Here is a 24,518-nt window from a genome sequence, read left to right on the forward strand (position 1 = left end):
ACTTCCTGTTCCATGGCGAAGCGTTGATGTTTGTCATGCCACCACAGACACGCCCCTCTGTAAAAACTCGAGATCTTCACAATATATCATCGCTAGAGCTTTCAGATGACACCACTCTATTTTGGTGCTGATACGAGAAAGTTTGAGGAAGATTTTTGTTACAGTGTCAAACATGTCATTTCCTGTGGCCAGCAGGTGGCGCTATAACTGTAACTGGATATCGGCACGTAAACCTGTTCAGGTCAGGACTGTTATTAAATGTGTGAATTTTGAGTCAGATCGAATATTGCATGCCTGAGTTATAACGACTTCCTGTTTTGTGGCGAATCATCAAAGTTTGCGAGCCCGCCACGGACACGCCCATCGATGAAAACTCTAAAGCTTCGCAATTTAACATCGCCAAGGCTTTAAGATGACAAAACCCAATTTTGGTGTCGATAGCATAAAATCCCTAGGAGGAGTTCGTTAAAATACAACGCCTGGAAATGGCAAAAATGCCACTTATTCGCCGCAGGAAGTTAAAAATATCCGACTTCCTGTTGGGTTTGAGATATGGCTCCAAGAGACTTTTTCGTATGTTTTGGCATGTTTGAGGTGTGTTCCAATTTTTGTGCATGTGCGTGATTCGTAGATCGGGGGCTCGTCCGTTTAATTTTTATAGGTGGCGCTGTCGAGTCATTTTGCCACGCCCACTTCAATATTGTTATGTGGATGTGTTCCAGAGATGACGTTTATCAACCATGTGAAGTTTCAGGCTGATCAGACATTGTGTGGTTGTGTTATAAGGACTTCCTGTTCCATGGCGAAGTGTTGAGATTTGTCATGCCGCCACGGACACGCCCCTCTCCGAAAACTCTAGATCTTCACAATATATCATCGCTAGAGCTTTCAGATAACACAACCCAATTTTGGTGCTGATACGATAAAATTTGTGGGAGGAGTTTGTTACTCTGTAAATCATGTCATTTCCTGTGGCCAGCAGGTGGCGCTGTAACTGTATCTGGATATTGGCATGTAAACGTGTTCAGGTCAGGACTCTTATCAAGCGTGTGAATTTTGAGGCAGACCTGATAATGCATGCCTGAGTTATAACGACTTCCTGTTTTGTGGCGAATCGTCAAAGTTTGCGAGGCCGCCACGGACACGCCCATCGATGAAAACTCTAAAGCTTCGCAATTTAACATCGCCAAGGCCTTTAGATGACAAAACCCAATTTTGGTGTCGATCGGATAAAATCCCTAGGAGGAGTTCGTTAAAATACAACACCTGGAAATGGCAAAAATGCCACTTTTTCGCCGCAGGAAGTTAAAAATATCCGACTTCCTGTTGGGTTTGAGATATGGCTCCAAGAGACTTTTTCGTATGTTTTGGTGTGTTTGAGGTGTGTTCCAATTTTCGTGCATGTGCGTGATTCGTGGATCGGGGGCTTGTCCGTTTAATTTTTCTAGGTGGCGCTGTCGAGTCATTTTGCCACGCCCACTTCCGAAGCCCATAATAAACGTAAATTTTCGCCACTTCTGAGGCGTGTGCAAAGTTGCGTGAGTTTTCGGGCATGTTTAGCCCCTCAAAACCGCGATTCATTCCGCGGAAGAAGAAGAAGAATAATAATTAAAGCTGCAAGCAGCGATGATAGGGACCTCGCACCCGGGCTCACCACCGCCCGGTGGCCTCAGGATGACAGAGAACAGCGAACAATATTAATCTAAGCCGATATATATAAAGAACCTGGGAAAATCACAAATTTAAGCCAAACTTCCTCCTGTCAGCAGGTGGCGCTATGATTATGACTTAAGATTGGCATGTAGATGTGTTCAGGAGAGGAATTTTATCAACCATGTGAAGTTTCAGGCAGGTCATACATTGTGTGGCTGAGTTATAAGCTAAACTACCATCTGCCAGCAGGTGGCGCTATGACTGTGACTCAATATTGTTATCTGGATGTGTTCAGGAGAGGAATTTAATCAACCATGTGAAGTTTCAGGCAGATCAGACATTGTTTGATTGAGTTATAAGGACTTCCTGTTTCATGGCGAAGCGTTGAGGTTTTTCATGCCACCACAAACAAGCCCCTCTCCGAAAACTCTAGATCTTCACAATATATCATCGCTTGAGTTTTCAGATAACAACCAACCAAATTTGGAGCTGATATGAAAAAATTTGTGGGAGGAGTTTATTACTCTGTAAATCATGACATTTCCTGTGGCCAGCAGGTGGCGCTATAACTGTATCTGGATATAGGCATGTAAACGTGTTCAGGTCAGGACTCTTATTAAACATGTGATTTTTGAGGCAGAACGGATAATGCATGCTTGAGTTATAACGACTTCCTGTTTTAAGGCGAATCATCAAAGTTTGCGAGGCCGCCACGGACACGCCCATCGACAAAAACTCTAAAGCTTCGCAATTTAACATCACGAAGGCCTTTAGATGACAAAACCCAATTTTGCTGTCGATCAGATAAAATCCCTAGGAGGAGTTCGTTAAAATACAACGCCTGGAAATGGCAAAAATGCCACTTATTCGCCGCAGTAAGTCAAAAATATCCGACTTCCTGTTGGGTTTGAGATTCCGTTCCAAGAGACTTTTTTGTATGTTTTGGCATGTTTGAGGTGTGTGCCAATTTTCGTGCATGTGCGTGATTCGTAGATCGGGGGCTCGTCCGTTAAACTTTTATAGGTGGCGCTGTCGAGTCATTTTGCCACGCCCACTTCAATATTGTTATAAGTATGTGTTTAAGAGAGGAATTTTATTAACCATGTGAAGTTTCAGGCAGATCAGACTTTGTTTGGTTGAGTTATGAGGACTTCCTGTTCCATGGCGAAGCGTTGAGGTTTGTCATACCGCCACGGACACGCCCCTCTGCGAAAACTCTAGATCTTCACAATATATCATCGCTAGAGCTTTCAGATAACACCGCTCAAATTTGGTGCTGATACGAAAAAAATTGTGGGAGGAGTTTGTTACACTGTAAAACATGTCATTTCCTGTGGCCAGCAGGTGGCGCTATAACTGTATCTGGATATTGGCATGTAAACGTGTTCAGGTCAGGAATGTTATTAAACGTGTGAATTTTGAGGCAGATCGGATAATGCATGCCTGAGTTATAACAACTTCCTGTTTTGTGGCGAATCGTCAAATTTTGCGAGGCCGCCAAGGACACGCCCATCGACGAAAACTCTAAAGCTTCGCAATTTAACATCGCCAAGGCCTTTAGATGACAAAACCCAATTTTGGTGTCGATCGGATAAAATCCCTAGGAGGAGTTCGTTAAAATACAACACCTGAAAATGGCAAAATTGCCACTTTTTCGCCGCAGGAAGTACAAAATATCCGACTTCCTGTTGGGTTTGAGATATGGCTCCAAGAGACTTTTTCGTATGTTTTGGCATGTTTGAGGTATGTGCCAATTTTCTTGCATGTACGTGATTCGTGGATCGGGGGCTCGTCCTTTTAAATTTTCTAGGTGGCGCTGTCGAGTCATTTTGCCACGCCCACTTCCGAAACCCCTAAAACCCAGCCATTTACACCGCGTTTGGTGTGTGTGCAAATTTTCGTGAGTTTTCGGGCATGTTTAGACCCTCAAAAGTGCCCCGGTTGGGGGCGGAATAATAATAATAATAATAATAAAAAACGGAGCAATTCCAATAGGGCCTACGCACCGTTTCGGTGCTCGGTCCCTAATTAAAGCTGCAAGCAGCGATGATAGGGACCTCGCACCCAGGCTCACCGCCGCCCGGTGACCTTACGATGACAGAGAACAGCGAACAATAATAATTTAAGCCAATATATAAAAAAAATCTAAGAAAATCACAGATTTATGCCAAACTTCCTCCTGTCAGCAGGTGGCGCTATAACTGTGACTTAAGATTGGCATGTAGATGTCTTCCGGAGAAGAATGTTATCAACCATGTGAAGTTTCAGGCACATGGGACATTGTGTGGCTGAGTTATAAGCCAAACTACCTTCTGCCAGCAGGTGGCATTATGACTGACTCAATATTGTTATGTGGATGTGTTCAGGAGCGGACTTTTATCAACCATGTGAAGTTTCAGGCAGATCAGAGATTGTGTGGAGATTTTGTTTTAAGACAAACTACATTCTGCCAGCAGGTGGCGCTATGAAAGACTCAATATTATTATGTAGATGTGTTTAGGAGAGGACTTTCATCAACCATGTGACATTTTAGGCAGATCTGACATTGTGTGGCCGAGTTACAAGCCAAAATTTCTTCTGCCAGCAGGTGGCGCTATGACTGACTCAATATTGTTATGTGGATGTGTTCAGAAGAGGACTTTCATCAACCATGTGAAGTTTCAGGCAGATCGGACATTGTGTGGTTGAGTTATAAGAAATTCCTGTTCCATGGCGAAGCGTTGAGGTTTGTCATGCCGCCACGGACACGCCCTTCTGCAAAAACTCTAGATCTTCACAATATATCATTGCTAGAGCTTTCAGATGACACCACTCTATTTTGGTGCTGATACGGGAAAGTTTGTGGAAGGAGTTTGTTACAGTGTCAAACATGTCATTTCCTGTGGCCAGCAGGTGGCGCTATAACTGTAACTAGATATCGGCACAAAAACCTGATCAGGTCAGGACTGTTATTAAATGTGTGAATTTTGAGGCAGACCGAATATTGCATGCCAGAGTTATAAAGACTTCCTGTTTTGTGGCGAATCATCAAAGTTTGCGAGGCCGCCACGGATACGCCCATCTATGAAAACTCTAAAGCTTCGCAATTTAACATCACCAAGGCTTTAAGATGACAAAACCCAATTTTGGTAATTATCAGATAAAATCCCTAGGAGGAGTTTGTTAAAATACAACGCCTGAATATGGCAAAAGAGCCACTTTTTGGCCACAGGAAGTTAAAAATATCCGACTTCTTGTTGGGTTTGAGATATGGCTCCAAGAGACTTTTTCGTATGTTTTGCCATGTTTGAGGTGTGTGCCAATTTTTGTGCATGTGCGTGATTCGTAGATCGGGGGCTCGTCCGTTTAATTTTTCTAGGTGGCGCTGTCGAGTCATTTTGCCACGCCCACTTCAATATTGTTATGTGGATGTGTTCAAGAGATGACGTTTATCAACCATGTGAAGTTTCAGGCAGATCGGACATTGTGTGGTTGTGTTATAAGGACTTCCTGTTCCATGGCGAAGCGTTGAGGTTTGTCATACCGCCACGGACACACCCCTCTGCGAAAACTCTAGATCTTCACAATATAACATCGCTAGAGCTTTCAGATAACACCACTCAATTTTGGTGCTGATACGAAAAAAATTTGTGGGAGGAGTTTATTACTCTGTAAATCATGTAATTTCCTGTGGCCAGCAGGTGGCGCTATAACTGTATCTGGATATTGGCATGTAAATGTGTTCTGGTATGGACTCTTATTAAACGTGTGGATTTTAAGGCAGATCGGATAATGCATGCCTGAGTTATAATGACTTCCGGTTTTGTGGCGAATCATCAAAGTTTGCGAGGCTGCCACGGACACGCCCATCGACAAAAACTCTAAAGCTTCGCAATTTAACATCGCCAAGGCCTTTAGATGACAAAACCCAATTTTGGTGTCGATAGCATAAAATCCCTAGGAGGAGTTCGTTAAGATGCAACGCCTGGAAATGGCAAAAATGCCACTTATTTGCCGCAGGAAGTTAAAAATATCCGACTTCCTGTTGGGTTTGAGATATGGCTCCAAGAGACTTTTTCGTATGTTTTGCCGTGTTTGAGGTGTGTGACAATTTCCGTGCATGTGCGTGATTCGTAGATCAGGGGCTTGTCCGTTTAATTTTTCTAGGTGGCGCTGTCGAGTCATTTTGCCACGCCCACTTCATTATTGTTATGGGGATGTGTTCAGGAGAGGACTTTTATCAACCATGTGAAGTTTCAGGCAGATCGGACTTTGTGTGGTTGAGTTATAAGGTCTTCTTATTCCATGGCGAAGCGTTGAGGTTTGTCATGCTGCCACGGACACGCCCCTCTGCCAAAACTCTAGATCTTCACAATATATCATCGCTAGAGCTTTCAGATAACACAACCCAAATTTGGTGCTGATACGAAAAAATTTGTGGGAGGAGTTTATTACTCTGTAAATCATTTCATTTCCTGTGGCCAGCAGGTGGCGCTATATCTGTATATAGATATCAGCATGTAAACCTGTTTAGGTCAGGACTCTTATCAAGCGTGTGAATTTTGAGGCAGATCTGATAATGCATGCCTGAGTTATAACGACTTCCTGTTTTGTGGCGAATCGTCAAACTTTGCGAGGCCGCCATGGACACGCCCATCGACGAAAACTCTAAAGCTTCGCAATTTAACATCGCCAAGGCCTTTAGATGACAAAACCCAATTTTGGTGTCGATCGGATAAAATCCCTAGGAGGAGTTCGTTAAAATACAACGCCTGGAAATGGCAAAAACGCCACTTTTTCGCCGCAGGAAGTCAAAAATATCCGACTTCCTGTTGGGTTAGAGATATGGCTCCAAGAGACTTTTTCGTATGTTTTGTTATGTTTGAGGTGTGTGCCATTTTTCGTGCATGTGCGTGATTCGTAGATCGGGGGCTCGTCCGTTTAATTTTTCTAGGTGGCGCTGTCGAGTCATTTTGCGACACCCACTACCGAGACCCATAATAAACGTAAATTTTCGCCACTTCTGAGGCGTGTGCAAAGTTCCGTGAGTTTTCGGGCATGTTTAGCCCATCAAAATCGCGATTCATTCCGGAGGAGAATAATAATAATAATAATAATAATAATAATAATAATAAACGGAGCAATTCCAATAGGGATTACGCACCGTTTCGGTGCTCGGTCCCTAATTAAAGCTGCAAGCAGCGATGATAGGGACCTCGCACCCGGGCTCACCGCCGCCCAGTGACCTTACAATAACAGAGAACAGCGAACAATATTAATTTAAGCCAATATATTTTTAAAAATCTAAGAAAATCACAGATTTATGCCAAACTTCCTTCTGTCAGCAGGTGGCGCTATAACTGTGACTCAAGATTGGCATGTAGATGTCTTCCGGAGAGGAATCTTATCAACCATGTGAAGTTTCAGGCAGATGAGACATTGTGTGGCTGAGTTATAAGCCAAACTACCTTCTGCCAGCAGGTGGCGTTATGACTGACTCAATAATGTTATGTGGATGTGTTCAGGAGTGGACTTTTATCAACCATGTGAAGTTTCAGGCTGATCAGAGATTGTGTGGAGATTGTGTTTTAAGACAAACTACATTCTGCCTGCAGGTGGCGCTATGAAAGACTCAATATTATTATGTATATGTGTTTAGGAGAGGACTTTCATCAACCATGTGACATTTTAGGCAGATCTGACATTGTGTGGCCGAGTTACAAGCCAAAATTCCTTCTGCCAGCAGGTGGCGCTATGACTCTGACTCAATATTGTTATGTGGATGTGTTCAGGAGAGGACTTTTATCAATCATGTGAAGTTTCAGGCAGATCAGACATTGTGTGGTTGAGTTATAAGAAATTCCTGTTCCATGGCGAAGCGTTGAGGTTTGTCATGCCACCACAGACACGCCCCTCTGCAAAAACTCTAGATCTTCACAATATATCATCGCTAGAGCTTTCAGATGACACCACTCTATTTTGGTGCTGATACGGGAAAGTTTGTGGGAGGAGTTTGTTACAGTGTCAAACATGTCATTTCCTGTGGCCAGCAGGTGGCACTATAACTGTAACTGGATATCGGCACGTAAACCTAATCAGGTCAGGACTGTTATTAAATGTGTGAATTTTGAGGCAGATCGGATAATGCATGCCTGAGTTATAAAGACTTCCTGTTTTGTGGCGAATCATCAAAGTTTGCGAGGCCGCCACGGACACGCCCATCAATGAAAACTCTAAAGCTTCGCAATTTAACATCGCCAAGGCCTTTAGATGACAAAAACCAATTTTGGTGTCGATCGGATAAAATCCCTAGGAGGAGTTCGTTAAAATACAACGCCTGAAAATGGCAAAAGCGCCACTTTTTCGCCACAGGAAGTTAAAAATATCCGACTTCCTGTTGGGTTTGAGATATGGCTCCAAGAGACTTTTTCGTATGTTTTGCCATGTTTGAGGTGTGTGCCAATTTTTGTGCATGTGCATGATTCGTAGATCGGGGGCTCATCCGTTTAATTTTTCTAGGTGGCGCTGTCGAGTCATTTTGCCACGCCCACTTCAATATTGTTATGTGGATGTCTTCAAGAGATAACGTTTATCAACCATGTGAAGTTTCAGGCAGATCGGACATTGTGTGGTTGTGTTATAAGGACTTCCTGTTCCATGGCGAAGCGTTGAGGTTTGTCATACCGCCACGGACACACCCCTCGGCGAAAACTCTAGATCTTCACAATATAACATCGCTAGAGCTTTCAGATAACACCACTCAATTTTGGTGTTGATACGATAAAATTTGTGGGAGTAGTTTATAACTCCGTAAATCATGTCATTTCCTGTGGCCAGCAGGTGGCGCTGTAACTGTATCTGGATATTGGCATGTAAACGTGTTCAGGTCAGGACGCTTATCAAGCGTGTGAATTTTGAGGCAGATCGAATAATGCATGCCTGGGTTATAACGACTTCCTCTTTTGTGGCGAATCGTCAAAGTTTGCGAGGCCGCCACGGACACGCCCATCGATGAAAACTCTAAAGCTTCGCAATTTAACATCGCCAAGGCCTTTAGATGACAAAACCCAATTTTGGTGTCGATCGGATAAAATCCCTAGGAGGAGTTCGTTAAAATACAACACCTGGAAATGGCAAAAACGCCACTTTTTCGCCGCAGGAAGTTAAAAATATCCGACTTCCTGTTGGGTTTGAGACATGGCTCCAAGAGACTTTTTCGTATGTTTTGGTGTGTTTGAGGTGTGTGCCAATTTTCGTGCATGTGCGTGATTCGTGGATCGGGGGCTCGTCCGTTTAATTTTTCTAGGTGGCGCTGTCGAGTCATTTTGCCACGCCCACTTCCGAAGCCCTTAACAAACGTAAATTTTCGCCACTTCTGAGGCGTGTGCAAAGTTGCGTGAGTTTTCGGGCATGTTTAGCCCCTCAAAACCGCGATTCATTCCGCGGAAGAAGAAGAAGAAGAAGAAGAATTAAAGCTGCAAGCAGCGATGATAGGGACCTCGCACCCAGGCTCACCGCCGCCCGGTGACCTTACGATGACAGAGAACAGCGAACAATAATAATTTAAGCCAATATATAAAAAAAGATCTAAGAAAATCACAGATTTATGCCAAACTTCCTCCTGTCAGCAGGTGGCGCTATAACTGTGACTTAAGATTGGCATGTAGATGTCTTCCTGAGAAGAATGTTATCAACCATGTGAAGTTTCAGGCACATGGGACATTGTGTGGCTGAGTTATAAGCCAAACTACCTTCTGCCAGCAGGTGGCATTATGACTGACTCAATATTGTTATGTGGATGTGTTCAGGAGCGGACTTTTATCAAACATGTGAAGTTTCAGGCAGATCAGAGATTGTGTGGAGATTTTGTTTTAAGACAAACTACATTCTGCCAGCAGGTGGCGCTATGAAAGACTCAATATTATTATGTAGATGTGTTTAGGAGAGGACTTTCATCAACCATGTGACATTTTAGGCAGATCTGACATTGTGTGGCCGAGTTACAAGCCAAAATTTCTTCTGCCAGCAGGTGGTGCTATGACTGACTCAATATTGTTATGTGGATGTGTTCAGAAGAGGACTTTCATCAACCATGTGAAGTTTCAGGCAGATCGGACATTGTGTGGTTGAGTTATAAGAAATTCCTGTTCCATGGCGAAGCGTTGAGGTTTGTCATGCCGCCACGGACACGCCCTTCTGCAAAAACTCTAGATCTTCACAATATATCATCGCTAGAGCTTTCAGATGACACCACTCTATTTTGGTGCTGATACGGGAAAGTTTGTGGAAGGAGTTTGTTACAGTGTCAAACATGTCATTTCCTGTGGCCAGCAGGTGGCGCTATAACTGTAACTAGATATCGGCACAAAAACCTGATCAGGTCAGGACTGTTATTAAATGTGTGAATTTTGAGGCAGACCGAATATTGCATGCCAGAGTTATAAAGACTTCCTGTTTTGTGGCGAATCATCAAAGTTTGCGAGGCCGCCACGGATACGCCCATCTATGAAAACTCTAAAGCTTCGCAATTTAACATCACCAAGGCTTTAAGATGACAAAACCCAATTTTGGTAATTATCAGATAAAATCCCTAGGAGGAGTTTGTTAAAATACAACGCCTGAATATGGCAAAAGAGCCACTTTTTGGCCACAGGAAGTTAAAAATATCCGACTTCCTGTTGGGTTTGAGATATGGCTCCAAGAGACTTTTTCGTATGTTTTGCCATGTTTGAGGTGTGTGCCAATTTTTGTGCATGTGCGTGATTCGTAGATCGGGGGCTCGTCCGTTTAATTTTTCTAGGTGGCGCTGTCGAGTCATTTTGCCACGCCCACTTCAATATTGTTATTTGGATGTGTTCAAGAGATGACGTTTATCAACCATATGAAGTTTCAGGCAGATCGGACATTGTGTGGTTGTGTTATAAGGACTTCCTGTTCCATGGCGAAGCGTTGAGGTTTGTCATACCGCCACGGACACACCCCTCTGCGAAAACTCTAGATCTTCACAATATACCATCGCTAGAGCTTTCAGATAACACCACTCAATTTTGGTGTTGATACGATAAAATTTGTGGGAGGAGTTTATAACTCCGTAAATCATGTCATTTCCTGTGGCCAGCAGGTGGCGCTGTAACTGTGTCTGGATAGCGGCATGTAAACGTGTTCAGGTCAGGACTCTTATCAAGCGTGTGAATTTTGAGGCAGATCTGATAATGCATGCCTGAGTTATAACTACTTCCTCTTTTGTGGCGAATCGTCAAAGTTTGCGAGGCCGCCACGGACACGCCCATCGACGAAAACTCTAAAGCTTCGCAATTTAACATCGCCAAGGCCTTTAGATGACAAAACCCAATTCTGGTGTCGATTGGATAAAATCCCTAGGAGGAGTTCGTTAAAATACAACGCCTGGAAATGGCAAAAACGCCACTTTTTCGCTGCAGGAAGTTAAAAATATCTGACTTCCTGTTGGGTTTGAGATATGGCTCCAAGAGACTTTTTCGTATGTTTTGGCATGTTTGAGGTGTGTGCCAATTTTTGTGCATGTGCGTGATTCGTGGATCGGGGGCTCGTCCGTTTAATTTTTCTAGGTGGCGCTGTCGAGTCATTTTGCCATGCCCACTTTCGAAGCCCATAACAAACGTAAATTTTCGCCACTTCTGAGGCGTGTGCAAAGTTGCGTGAGTTTTCGGGCATGTTTAGCCCCTCAAAACCGCGATTCATTCCGCAGGAGAATAATAATAATAATAATTAAAGCTGCAAGCAGCGATGATAGGGACCTCGCACCCGGGCTCACCGCCGCCCGGTGGCCTCAGGATGACAGAGAACAGCGAACAACATTAATTTAAGCAGATATATATAAATAACCAGAGAAAATTAAAGATTTATGCCGAACTTCCTCCTGTCAGCAGGTGGCGCTATAATTGTGACTAAAGATTGTTATGTAGATGCCTTCAGTAGAAGAGTCTTATCAACCGTGTGATTTTTCAGGCAGATAGGACATTGTTTGGCTGAGTTATAAGCCAAACTACCTTCTGCCAGCAGGTGGCGCTATGACTGACTCAATGTTGTTATGTGGATGTGTTGAGGAGAGGAATTTAATCAACCATTTGAAGTTTCAGGCAGATCAGAGATTGTGTTGCTGAGTTATAAGCCAAACTACATTCTGCCAGCAGGTGGCGCTATGACAGACTCAATATTATTATGTAGATGTGTTTAGGAGATGACTTTTATCCACAATGTACAGTTTCAGGCAGGTCAGGCATTGTGTGGCTGAGTTATAAGCCAAACTACCATCTGCCAGCAGGTGGCACTATGACAGATTCAATATTGGCTTTTAAATGTCTTCAGAAGAGGAATTTAATCAACCATGTGTAGTTTCAGGCAGATCAGACATTGTGTGGTTAAGTTATAAGGTAAAATTCCTTCTGTCAGCAGGTGGCGCTATGACTGTGACTCAATATAGGTATGGGGATATGTTCAAGAGGGAAATTTAATCAACCATGTGAAGTTTCAGGCAGATCGGACATTGTGTGGTTGAGGTATAAGGACTTACTGTTTCATGGCGAAGCATTGAGGTTTGTCATGCCACCACATACACGCCCCTCCGCAAAAACTCTAAATCTTCACAATATATATCATCGCTTGAGCTTTCAGATAACAACCAACCAAATTTAGTGCTGATACGAAAAAAATTTGTGGGAGGATTTTATTACTCTGTAAATCATGTAATTTCCTGTGGCCAGCAGGTGGCGCTATAACTGTATCTGGATATTGGCATGTAAATGTGTTCTGGTCTGGACTCTTATTAAACGTGTGGATTTTAAGGCAGATCTGATAATGCATGCCTGAGTTATAATGACTTCCGGTTTTGTGGCGAATCATCAAAGTTTGCGAGGCCGCCACGGACACGCCCATCGACAAAAACTCTAAAGCTTCGCAATTTAACATCGCCAAGGCCTTTAGATGACAAAACCCAATTTTGGTGTCGATAGCATAAAATCCCTAGGAGGAGTTCGTTAAGATGCAACGCCTGGAAATGGCAAAAATGCCACTTATTTGCCGCAGGAAGTTAAAAATATCCGACTTCCTGTTGGGTTTGAGATATGGCTCCAAGAGACTTTTTCGTATGTTTTGCCGTGTTTGAGGTGTGTGACAATTTTCGTGCATGTGCGTGATTCGTAGATCAGGGGCTTGTCCGTTTAATTTTTGTAGGTGGCGCTGTCGAGTCATTTTGCCATGCCCACTTCATTATTGTTATGGGGATGTGTTCAGGAGAGGACTTTTATCAACCATGTGAAGTTTCAGGCAGATCGGACTTTGTGTGGTTGAGTTATAAGGTCTTCTTATTCCATGGCGAAGCGTTGAGGTTTGTCATGCCGCCACGGACACGCCCCTCTGCCAAAACTCTAGATCTTCACAATATATCATCGCTAGAGCTTTCAGATAACACAACCCAAATTTGGTGCTGATACGAAAAAATTTGTGGGAGGAGTTTATTACTCTGTAAATCATTTCATTTCCTGTGGCCAGCAGGTGGCGCTATAACTGTATATAGATATCAGCATGTAAACGTGTTCAGGTCAGGACTCTTATCAAGCGTGTGAATTTTGAGGCAGATCTGATAATGCATGCCTGAGTTATAACGACTTCCTGTTTTTTGGCGAATCGTCAAACTTTGCGAGGCCGCCACGGACACGCCCATCGACGAAAACTCTAAAGCTTCGCAATTTAACATCGCCAAGGCCTTTAGATGACAAAACCCAATTTTGGTGTCGATCGGATAAAATCCCTAGGAGGAGTTCGTTAAAATATAACGCCTGGAAATGGCAAAAACGCCACTTTTTCGCCGCAGGAAGTCAAAAATATCCGACTTCCTGTTGGGTTTGAGATATGGCTCCAAGAGACTTTTTTGTATGTTTTGGCATGTTTGAGGTGTGTGCCATTTTTCGTGCATGTGCGTGATTCGTAGATCGGGGGCTCGTCTGTTTAATTTTTCTAGGTGGCGCTGTCGAGTCATTTTGCCACACCCACTAACGAGACCCATAATAAACGTAAATTTTCGCCACTTCTGAGGCGTGTGCAAAGTTCCGTGAGTTTTCGGGCATGTTTAGCCCCTCAAAATCGTGATTCATTCCGGAGGAGAATAATAATAATAATAATAATAATAATAATAATTAAAGCTGCAAGCAGCGATGATAGGGACCTCGCACCCAGGCTCACCGCCGCCCGGTAGCCTCAGGATAACAGAGAACAGCGAACAATATTAATTTCAGCCGATATATATAAAGAACCTGAGAAAAATCACAGATTTATGCAAAACTTCCTCCTGTCAGCAGGTGGCGCTATATCTGTGACTCAAGATCGGCATGTAGATGTCTTTAGGAGAGGCATCTCATCTAACCTGTGAATTTTCAGGCAGATCGGACATTGTTTGGCTGAGTTATAAGCCAAACTACCTTCTGCTATCAGGTGGCGCTATGACTGTGACTCAATATTGTTATGTGAATGTGTTCAGGGGAGGACTTTTATCAACCATGTGAAGTTTCAGGCTGATCGGACTTTGTGTGGTTGAGTTATGAGGACTTCCTGTTCCATGGCGAAGCGTTGAGGTTTGTCATGCTGCCACAGACACGCCCTTCTGTGAAAATTTCAGACCCTAACAAAATGTAATTGCTAGAACTTTCAGATAACAACCAACCAAACTTGGAGCTGATACGAAAAATTTTGTGGGAGGAGTTTATTACTCTGTAAATCATGACATTTCTTGTGGCCAGCAGGTGGCGCTGTAACTGTATCTGGATATTGCCATGTAAATGTGTTCAGGTCAGGACTCTTATTAAACATGTGAATTTTGAGGCAGATTAGATAATGCATGCCTGAGTTATAATGACTTCCGATTTTGTGGCGAATCGTCAAAGTTTGCGAGGCCGCCATGGACACGCCCATTGACAAAAACTCTAAAGCTTCACAATTTAACATCGCCAAGGCCTTTAGATGACAAAACCTAATTTTGGTGTCGATCAGATAAAATCCCTAGGAGGAGTTCGTTAAAATACAACGCCTGGAAATGGCAAAAATGCCACTTATTTGCCGCAGGAAGTTAAAAATATCCGACTTCTTGTTGGGTTTGAGATATGGCTCCAAGAGACTTTTTCGTATGTTTTGGCGTGGTTGAGGTGTGTGCCAATTTTCGTGCATGTGCGTGATTCGTAGATCAGGGGCTCGTCCGTTTAATTTTTATAGGTGGCGCTGTCGAGTCATTTTGCCACGCCCACTTCACTATTGTTATGGGGATGTGTTCGGGAAAGGACTTTTATCAAGCATGTGAAGTTTTAGGCTGATCGGACATTGTGTGGTTGAGTTATAAGGACTTCCTGTTCCATGGCGAAGCGTTGAGGTTTGTCATGCCGCCACAGACACGCCCCTCTGCGAAAATTCTAGATCTTCACAATATATCATCGCTAGAGCTTTCAGATAACACCACTCAAATTTGGTGCTGGTACAATAAAGTTTGTGGGAGGAGTTTGTCACACTGTAAAACATGTCATTTCCTGTGGCCAGCAGGTGGCGCTATAACTGTATCTGGATAGTGGCATGTAAACGTGTTCAGGTCAGGACGCTTATCAAGCGTGTGAATTTTGAGGCAGATCGGATAATGTATCACTGAGTTATAATGACTTCCTGTTTTGTGGCGAATCGTCAAAGTTTGCGAAGCCGCCACGGACACACCCATCGACGAAAACTCTAAAGCTTCGCAATTTAACATCGCCAAGGCCTTTAGATGACAAAACCTAATTTTGGTGTTGATCGGATAAAATCCCTAGGAGGAGTTCGTTAAAATACAACGCCTGGAAATGGCAAAAATGCCACTTTTTCGCTGCAGGAAGTTAAAAATATCTGACTTCCTGTTGGATTTGAGATATGGCTCCAAGAGACTTTTTCGTATGTTTTGGCATGTTTGAGGTGTGTGCCAATTTTCGTGCATGTGCGTGATTCGTGGATCGGGGGCTCGTCCGTTTAATTTTTCTAGGTGGCGCTGTCGAGTCATTTTGCCACGCCCACTTCCGAGACCCATAATAAACGTAAATTTTCGCCACTTCTGAGGCGTGTGCAAAGTTCCGTGAGTTTTCGGGCATGTTTAGCCCCTCAAAATCGCGATTCATTCCGGAAAAGAATAATAATAATAATAATAATAATTAAAGCTGCAAGCAGCAATGATAGGGACCTCGCACCCGGGCTCACCGCCGCCCGGTGACCTTACGATGACAGAGAACAGCGAACAATAATAATATAAGCCAATATATTTAAAAAAAACTAAGAAAATCACAGATTTATGCTAAACTTCCTCCTGTCAGCAGGTGGCGCTATAACTGTGACTCAAGATTGGCATGTAGATGTCTTCAGGAGAGGAATTTAATCAACCATGTGAAGTTTCAGGCACATGGGACATTGTGTGGCTGAGTTATAAGCCAAACTACCTTCTGCCAGCAGGTGGCGTTATGACTGACTCAATATTGTTATGTGGATGTCTTCAGGAGTGGACTTTTATCAACCATGGGAAGTTTCAGACAGATAAGAGATTGTGTGGAGATTGTGTTATAAGACAAACTACATTCTGCCAGCAGGTGGCGCTATTAAAGACTCAATATTATTATGTAGATGTGCTCAGGAGAGGACTTTCATCAACCATGTGACATTTTAGGCAGATCTGACATTGTGTGGCCGACTTACAAGCCAAACTTCCTTCTGCCAGCAGGTGGCGCTATGACTTTGACTCAATATTATCATGTAGATGTGCTCAGGAGAGGACTTTCATCAACCATGTGAAGTTTCAGGCAGATCGGACATTGTGTGGCCGAGTTACAAGCCAAACTACCCTCTGCCAGCAGGTGGCGCTTTGACTGACTCAATATTGTTATGTAGATGTGTTCAGGAGAGGACTTTTATCAATCATGTGAAGTTTCAGGTAGATCGGACATTGTGTGGTTGAGTTATAAGGACTTCCTGTTCCATGGCGAAGCGTTGAGGTTTGTCATGCCACCACAGACACGCCCCTCTGCAAAAACTCTAGATCTTCACAATATATCATCGCTAGAGCTTTCAGATGACACCACTCTATTTTGGCGCTGATACGGGAAAGTTTGTGGTAGGAGTTTGTTATAGTGTCAAACATGTCATTTCCTGTGGCCAGCAGGTGGCGCTAAAACTGTAATTGGATATCGGCACGTAAACCTGGTTAGGTCAGGACTGTTATTAAATGTGTGAATTTTGAGGCAGATCGAATATTGCATGCCTGAGTTATAACGATTTCCTGTTTGGTGGCGAATCATCAAAGTTTACGAGGCCGCCATGGACACACCCATCGATGAAAACTCTAAAGCTTCGCAATTTATTATCACCAAGGCTTTAAGATGACAAAACCCAATTTTGGTGTTGATTGGATAAAATCCCTAGGAGGAGTTCGTTAAAATACAACGCCTGGAAATGGCAAAAATGCCACTTTTTCGCCGCAGGAAGTTAATAATATCTGACTTCCTGTTGGGTTTGAGATATGGCTCCAGGAGACTTTTTCGTATGTTTTGGCATGTTTGAGGTGTGTGCCAATTTTCGTGCATGTGCGTGATTCGTAGCTCGGGGGCTCATCCGTTTAATTTTTCTAGGTGGCGCTGTCGAGTCATTTTGCCACGCCCACTTTAATATTGTTATGTGGATGTGTTCAAGAGATGACGTTTATCAACCATGTGAAGTTTCAGGCAGATCGGACATTGTGTGGTTGAGTTATCAGGACTTCCTGTTCCATGGCGAAGCGTTGAGGTTTGTCATACCGCCACGGACACGCCCCTCTGCGAAAACTCTAGATCTTCACAATATATCATCGCTAGAGCTTTCAGATAACACCACCCAATTTTGGTGCTGATACGATAAAATTTGTGGGAGGAGTTTATTACTCCGTAAATTATGTCATTTCCTGTGGCCAGCAGGTGGCGCTGTAACTGTATCTGGATATTGGCATGTAAACGTGTTCAGGTCAGGACGCTTATCGAGCGTGTGAATTTTGAGGCAGATCGGATAATGCATGCCTGAGTTATAACGACTTCCTGTTTTGTGGCGAATTGCAAAGTTTGCGAGGCCGCCACGGACACGCCCATCGACGAAAACTCTAAAGCTTCGCAATTTAACATCACCAAGGCCTTTAGATGACAAAACCCAATTTTGGTGTCGATCGGATAAAATCCCTAGGAGGAGTTCGTTAAAATACAACGCCTAGAAATGGCAAAAACGCCACTTTTTCGCCGCAGGAAGTTAAAAATATCCGACTTCCTGTTGGGTTTGAGATATGGCTCCAAGAGACTTTTTCGTATGTTTTGCCATGTTTGAGGTGTGTGCCAATTTTCGTGCATGTGCGTGATTCGTATATCGGGGGCTCGTCCGATTAATTTTTCTAGGTGGCGCTGTCGAGTCATTTTGCCACGCCCACTTCCGAAGCCCTTAACAAACGTAAATTTTCGCCACTTCTGAGGCGTGTGCAAAGTTTCGTGAGTTTTCGGGCATGTTTAGCCCCTCAAAACCGCGATTCATTCCGCGGAAGAAGAAGAAGAAGAAGAAGAAGAAGAAGAATAATAATTAAAGCTGCAAGCAGCGATGATAGGGACCTCGCACTCGGGCTCACCGCCGCCCGGTGGCCTCAGGATGACAGAGAACAGCGAACAGTAATAATTTAAGCCGATATAATAAAAAAATCTGAGAAAATAACAGATTTATGCCAAATTTCCTCCTGTCAGCAGGTGGCGCTATAACTGTGACTCACGATTGGCATGTAGATGTCTTCAGGAGAGGAAACTTATCAACCATGTGAAGTTTCAGGCAGATCGGACATTGTTTTGCTGAGTTATAAGCCAAACTGCCTTTTGTCAGCAGGTGGCGCTATGACAGACTCAATGTTGTTATGTAGATGTGTTCAGGAGAGGACTTTTATCAAACTTGTGAAGTTTCAGCCAGATCGGACTTTGTGTGGTTGAGTTATACTGCAAACTACCATCTGTCAGCAGGTGGCGCTATAACTGTGACTTAAGATTGGCATGTAGATGTCTTCCGGAGAGGAATCTTATCAACCATGTAAAATTTCAGGCACATGGGACATTGTGTGGCTGAGTTATAAGCCAAACTACCTTCTGCCAGCAGGTGGCGTTATGATTGACTCAATATTATTATGTAGATGTGTTTTGGAGAGGACTTTTATCAACCATGTGACATTTTAGGCAGATCTGACATTGTGTGGCCGAGTTACAAGCCAAACTACCTTCTGCCAGCAGGTGGCGCTATGACTGACTCAATATTGTTATGTGGATGTGTTCAGGAGAGGACTTTTATCAATCATGTGAAGTTTCAGGCAGATCAGACATTGTGTGGTTGAGTTATAAGAAATTCCTGTTCCATGGCGAAGCGTTGAGGTTTGTCATGCCACCACAGACACGCCCCTCTGCAAAAACTCTAGATCTTCACAATATATCATCGCTAGAGCTTTCAGATGACTTCACTCTATTTTGGTGCTGATACGGGAAAGTTTGTGGGAGGAGTTTGTTAGAGTGTCAAACATGTCATTTCCTGTGGCCAGCAGGTGGCGCTATAGCTGTAACTGGATATCAGCACGTAAACCTGATCAGGTCAGGACTGTTATTAAATGTGTGAATTTTGAGGCAGATCGAATATTGCATGCCAGAGTTATAAAGACTTCCTGTTTTGTGGCGAATCATCAAAGTTTGCGAGGCCGCCACGGACACGCCCATCGATGAAAACTCTAAAGCTTCGCAATCTAACATCACCAAGGCTTTAAGATGACAAAACCCAATTTTGGTGTTTATCAGATAAAATCCCTAGGAGGAGTTCGTTAAAATACAACGCCTGGAAATGGCAAAAGCGCCACTTTTTCGCCACAGGAAGTTAAAAATATCCGACTTCCTGTTGGGTTTGAGATATGGCTCCAAGAGACTTTTTCGTATGTTTTTCCATGTTTGAGGTGTGTGCCAATTTTTGTGCATGTGCGTGATTCGTAGATCGGGGGCTCGTCCATTTAATTTTTCTAGGTGGCGCTGTCGAGTCATTTTGCCACGCCCACTTCAATATTGTTATGTGGATGTGTTCAAGAGATGACGTTTATCAACCATGTGAAGTTTCAGGCAGATCGGACATTGTGTGGTTGAGTTATAAGGACTTCCTGTTCCATGGCGAAGCGTTGAGGTTTGTCATACCGCCACGGACACGCCCCTCTGCGAAAACTCTAGATCTTCACAATATAACATCGCTAAAGCTTTCAGATAACACCACTCAATTTTGGTGTTGATACGATAAAATTTGTGGGAGGAGTTTATAATTCCGTAAATCATGTCATTTCCTGTGGCCAGCAGGTGGCGCTGTAACTGTATCTGGATATTGGCATGTAAACGTGTTCAGGTCAGGACGCTTATCAAGCGTATGAATTTTGAGGCAGATCGGATAATGCATGCCTGAGTTATAACGACTTCCTGTTTTGTGGCGAATCGTCAAAGTTTGCGAGGCCGCCACGGACACGCCCATCGACGAAAACTCTAAAGCTTCGCAATTTAACATCGCCAAGGCCTTTAGATATCAAAACCCAATTTTGGTGTCGATCGGATAAAATCCCTAGGAGGAGTTCGTTAAAATACAACGCCTGGAAATGGCAAAAACGCCACTTTTTCGCCGCAGGAAGTAAAAAATATCCGACTTCCTGTTGGGTTTGAGATATGGCTCCAAGAGACTTTTTCGTATGTTTTGGCATGTTTGAGGTGTGTGCCAATTTTCGTGCATGTGCGTGATTCGTGGATCGGGGGCTCGTCCGTTTAATTTTTCTAGGTGGCGCTGTCGAGTCATTTTGCCACGCCCACTTCCGAAGCCCATAATAAACGTAAATTTTCACCACTTCTGAGGCGTGTGCAAAGTTGCGTGAGTTTTCGGCCATGTTTAGCCCCTCAAAATCGCGATTCATTCCGGAGGAGAATAATAATAATAATAATAATAATAATAATAATAATAATAAACGGAGCAATTCCAATAGGGCCTACGCACCGTTTCGGTGCTCGGTCCCTAATAATAAACGGAGCAATTCCAATAGGGCCTTGCAATGTTCGGTGCTCGGTCCCTAATAATAATAATAAACGGAGCAATTCCAATAGGGCCTACGCACCGTTTCGGTGCTCGGTCCCTAATAATTAAAGCTGCAAGCAGCGATGATAGGGACCTCGCACCCGGGCTCACCGCCGCCCGGTGACATTACGATGACAGAGAACAGCGAACAATAATAATTTAAGCCAATATATAAAAAAAGATCTAAGAAAATCACAGATTTATGCCAAACTTCCTCCTGTCAGCAGGTGGCGCTATAACTGTGACTTAAGATTGGCATGTAGATGTCTTCCGGAGAGGAATCTTATCAACCATGTGAAGTTTCAGGCACATAGGACATTGTGTGGCTGAGTTATAAGCCAAACTACCTTCTGCCAGCAGGTGGCGTTATGACTGACTCATTATTGTTATGTGGATGTGTTCAGGAGCGGACTTTTATCAACCATGTGAAGTTTCAGGCAGATCAGAGATTGTGTGGAGATTGTGTATTAAGACAAACTACATTCTGCCAGCAGGTGGCGCTATGAAAGACTCAATATTATTATGTAGATGTGTTTAGGAGAGGACTTTCATCAACCATGTGACATTTTAGGCAGATCTGACATTGTGTGGCCGAGTTACAAGCCAAAATTTCTTCTGCCAGCAGGTGGCGCTATGACTCTGACTCAATATTATTATGTAGATGTGCTCAAGAGAGGACTTTCATCAACCATGTGAAGTTTCAGACAGATCGGACATTGTGTGGCCGAGTTACAAGCCAAACTACCTTCTGCCAGCAGGTGGCGCTATGACTGACTCAATATTGTTATGTAGATGTGTTCAAAAGAGGACTTTTATCAATCATGTGAAGTTTCAGGCAGATCAGACATTGTGTGGTTGAGTTATAAGTACTTCCTGTTCCATGGCGAAGCGTTGAGGTTTGTCATGCCACCACACACACGCCCCTCTGCAAAAACTCTAGATCTTTACAATATATCATCGCTAGAGCTTTCAGATAACAACCAACCAAATTTAGTGCTGATACGAAAAAAATTTGTGGGAGGAGTTTATTACTCTGTAAATCGTGTAAATTCCTGTGGCCAGCAGGTGGCGCTATATCTGTATATAGATATCGGCATTTAAACGTGTTCAGGTCAGGACTCTTATCAAACGTGTGAATTTTGAGGCAGATCGGATAATGCATGCCTGAGTTATAACGACTTCCTGTTTTGTGGCGAATCTTCAAAATTTGCGAGGCCGCCACGGACACGCCCATCGACGAAAACTCTAAAGCTTCGCAATTTAACATCGCCAAGGCCTGTAGATGACAAAACCCAATTTTGGTGTCGATCGGATAAAATCCCTAGGAGGAGTTCGTTAAAATACAACGCCTGGAAATGGCAAAAATGCCACTTTTTCGCCGCAGGAAGTTAAAAATATCCGACTTCCTGTTGGGTTTGAGATATGGCTCCAAGAGACTTTTTCGTATGGTTTGGCATGTTTGAGGTGTGTGCCAATTTTCGTGCATGTGCGTGATTCATAGATCAGGGGCTCGTCCGATTAATTTTTGCAGGTGGCGCTGTTGAGTCAATTTGCCACGCCCACTTCAATATTGTCATGTGGATGTGTTCAGGAGAGGACTTTTATCAACCATGTGAAGTTTCAGGCAGATCGGACATTGTGTGGTTGAGTTATAAGGACTTCCTGTTCCATGGCGAAGCGTTGAGGTTTGTCATGGCGCCACGGACACGCCCCTCTGCAAAAACTCTAGATCTTCACAATATATCACCGATAGAGCTTTCAGATGACACCACTCAAATTTGGTGCTGATAAGAAAAAATTTGTGGGAGGAGTTTGTTACACTGTAAAACATGTAATTTCCTGTGGCCAGCAGGTGGCGCTATAACTTTATCTGGATATTGGCATATAAACGTGTTCAGGTCAGGACTCTTATCAAGCGTGTGAATTTTGAGGCAGATCTGATAATGCATGCCTGAGTTATAAAGACTTCCTGTTTTGTGGCGAATTGTCAAAGTTTGCGAGGCCGCCACGGACACGCCCATCGACGAAAACTCTAAAGCTTCGCAATTTAACATTGCCAAGGCCTTTAGATGACAAAACCCAATTTTGGTGTCGATCGGATAAAATCCCTGGGAGGAGTTCGTTAAAATACAACGCTTGGAAATGGCAAAAACGCCACTTTTTCGCCGCAGGAAGTCAAAAATATCCGACTTCCTGTTGGGTTTGAGATATGGCTCCAAGAGACTTTTTCGTCTGTTTTGGCATGTTTGAGGTGTGTGCCAATTTTCGTGCATGTGCGTGATTCGTGGATCGGGGGCTCGTCCATTTCATTTTTCTAGGTGGCGCTGTCGAGTCATTTTGCCACGCCCACTTCCGAAGCCCATAACAAACGTAAATTTTCGCCACTTCTGAGGTGTGTGCAAAGTTGCGTGAGTTTTCGGGCATGTTTAGCCCCTCTAAATCGCGATTCATTGGAGAGAAGAATAATAATAATAATAATTAAAGCTGCAAGCAGCGATGATAGGGACCTCGCACCCGGGCTCACCGCCGCCCGGTGGCCTCAGGACGACAGAGAACAGCGAACAATAACAATTTAAGCCGATATATATAAAAAACCTGAGAAATCCACAGATTTATGCCAAACTTCCTCCTGTCAGCAGGTGGCGCTATGACTGTGACTCAGTATTGTCATGTAGATGTCTTCAGGAGAGGAATTTAATCAACCATGTGAAGTTTCAGGCAGATCAGACATTGTGTGGTTGAGTTATAAGGACTTCCTTTTTCATGGCGAAGCGTTGAGGTTTGTCATGCCGCCACAGACACGCCCCTCTGCGAAAACTCTAGATCTTCACAATATATCATCGCTTGAGCTTTCAGATACACAATCAACCAAATTTGGTGCTGATATGAAAAAATTTGTGGGATGAGTTTATTACTTTGTAAATCATGACATTTTCTGTGGCCAGCAGGTGGCGCTATAACTGTATCTGGATATCGGCATGTAAACGTGTTCTGGTCTGGACTCTTATTAAACATGTGAATTTTGAGGCAGATCGGATAATGCATGCCTGAGTTATTATGACTTCCGGTTTTGTGGCGAATCGTTAAAGTTTGCGAGGCCGCCACGGACACGCCCATCGACAAAACGTCTAAAGCTTCGCAATTTAACATCGCCAAGGCCTTTAGATGACAAAACCCATTTTTGGTGTCGATAGGATAAAATCCCTAGGAGGAGTTCGTTAAAATACAACGCCTGGAAATGGCAAAAACGCCACTTATTTGCCGCAGGAAGTTAAAAATATCAAACTTCCTGTTGGGTTTGAGATATGGCTCCAAGAGACTTTTTTGTATGTTTTGGCGTGTTTAAGGTGTGTGCCAATTTTCGTGCATGTGCGTGATTCGTATATCAGGGGCTCGTCCGTTTAATTTTTCTAGGTGGCGCTGTCGAGTCTATTTGCCACGCCCACTTCAATATTGTCATGTGGATGTGTTCAGGAGAGGACTTTTATCAACCATGTGAAGTTTCAGGCAGATCGGACATTGTGTGGTTGAGTTATAAAGCCTTCCTGGTCAATGGCGAAGCGTTGAGGTTTGTCATGCCGCCACGGACACACCCCTCTGCAAAAACTCTAGATCTTCACAATATATCATCGCTAGAGCTTTTAGATAACACTACCCAATTTTAGTGCTGATGCGATAAAATTTGTGGGAGGAGTTTGTTACTCTGTAAAAACATGTCATTTCCT

General features: G+C 43.6%; 1 protein-coding gene and 1 long non-coding RNA gene across 18 annotated transcripts in view; one reads left to right on the forward strand and one right to left on the reverse strand.

Annotated features, from left to right (window-relative positions):
- magi2a (membrane associated guanylate kinase, WW and PDZ domain containing 2a) overlaps positions 1-24,518 on the reverse strand; it is a 332,684-nt gene that overhangs the window by 300,175 nt on the left and 7,991 nt on the right. The window lies entirely within an intron of this gene.
- LOC147844721 (uncharacterized) lies at positions 2,824-18,217 on the forward strand. Of its 2 annotated transcripts, XR_015483188.2 has the most exons (5): positions 2,824-3,043; positions 7,732-8,084; positions 11,153-11,219; positions 15,662-16,256; positions 16,388-18,217. It is a non-coding gene; the product is annotated as an uncharacterized LOC147844721 (long non-coding RNA). The 2 variants fall into 2 exon arrangements; XR_015483187.2 differs by lacking the exons at positions 2,824-3,043; positions 7,732-8,084 and having other exon boundaries at positions 10,526-11,219.

This window comes from Danio rerio, chromosome 4, assembly GCF_052040795.2.
Source record: "Danio rerio strain M-AB ecotype USA chromosome 4, GRCz13ab, whole genome shotgun sequence".
In the NCBI taxonomy this organism is placed as follows: Eukaryota; Metazoa; Chordata; class Actinopteri; order Cypriniformes; family Danionidae; genus Danio; species Danio rerio.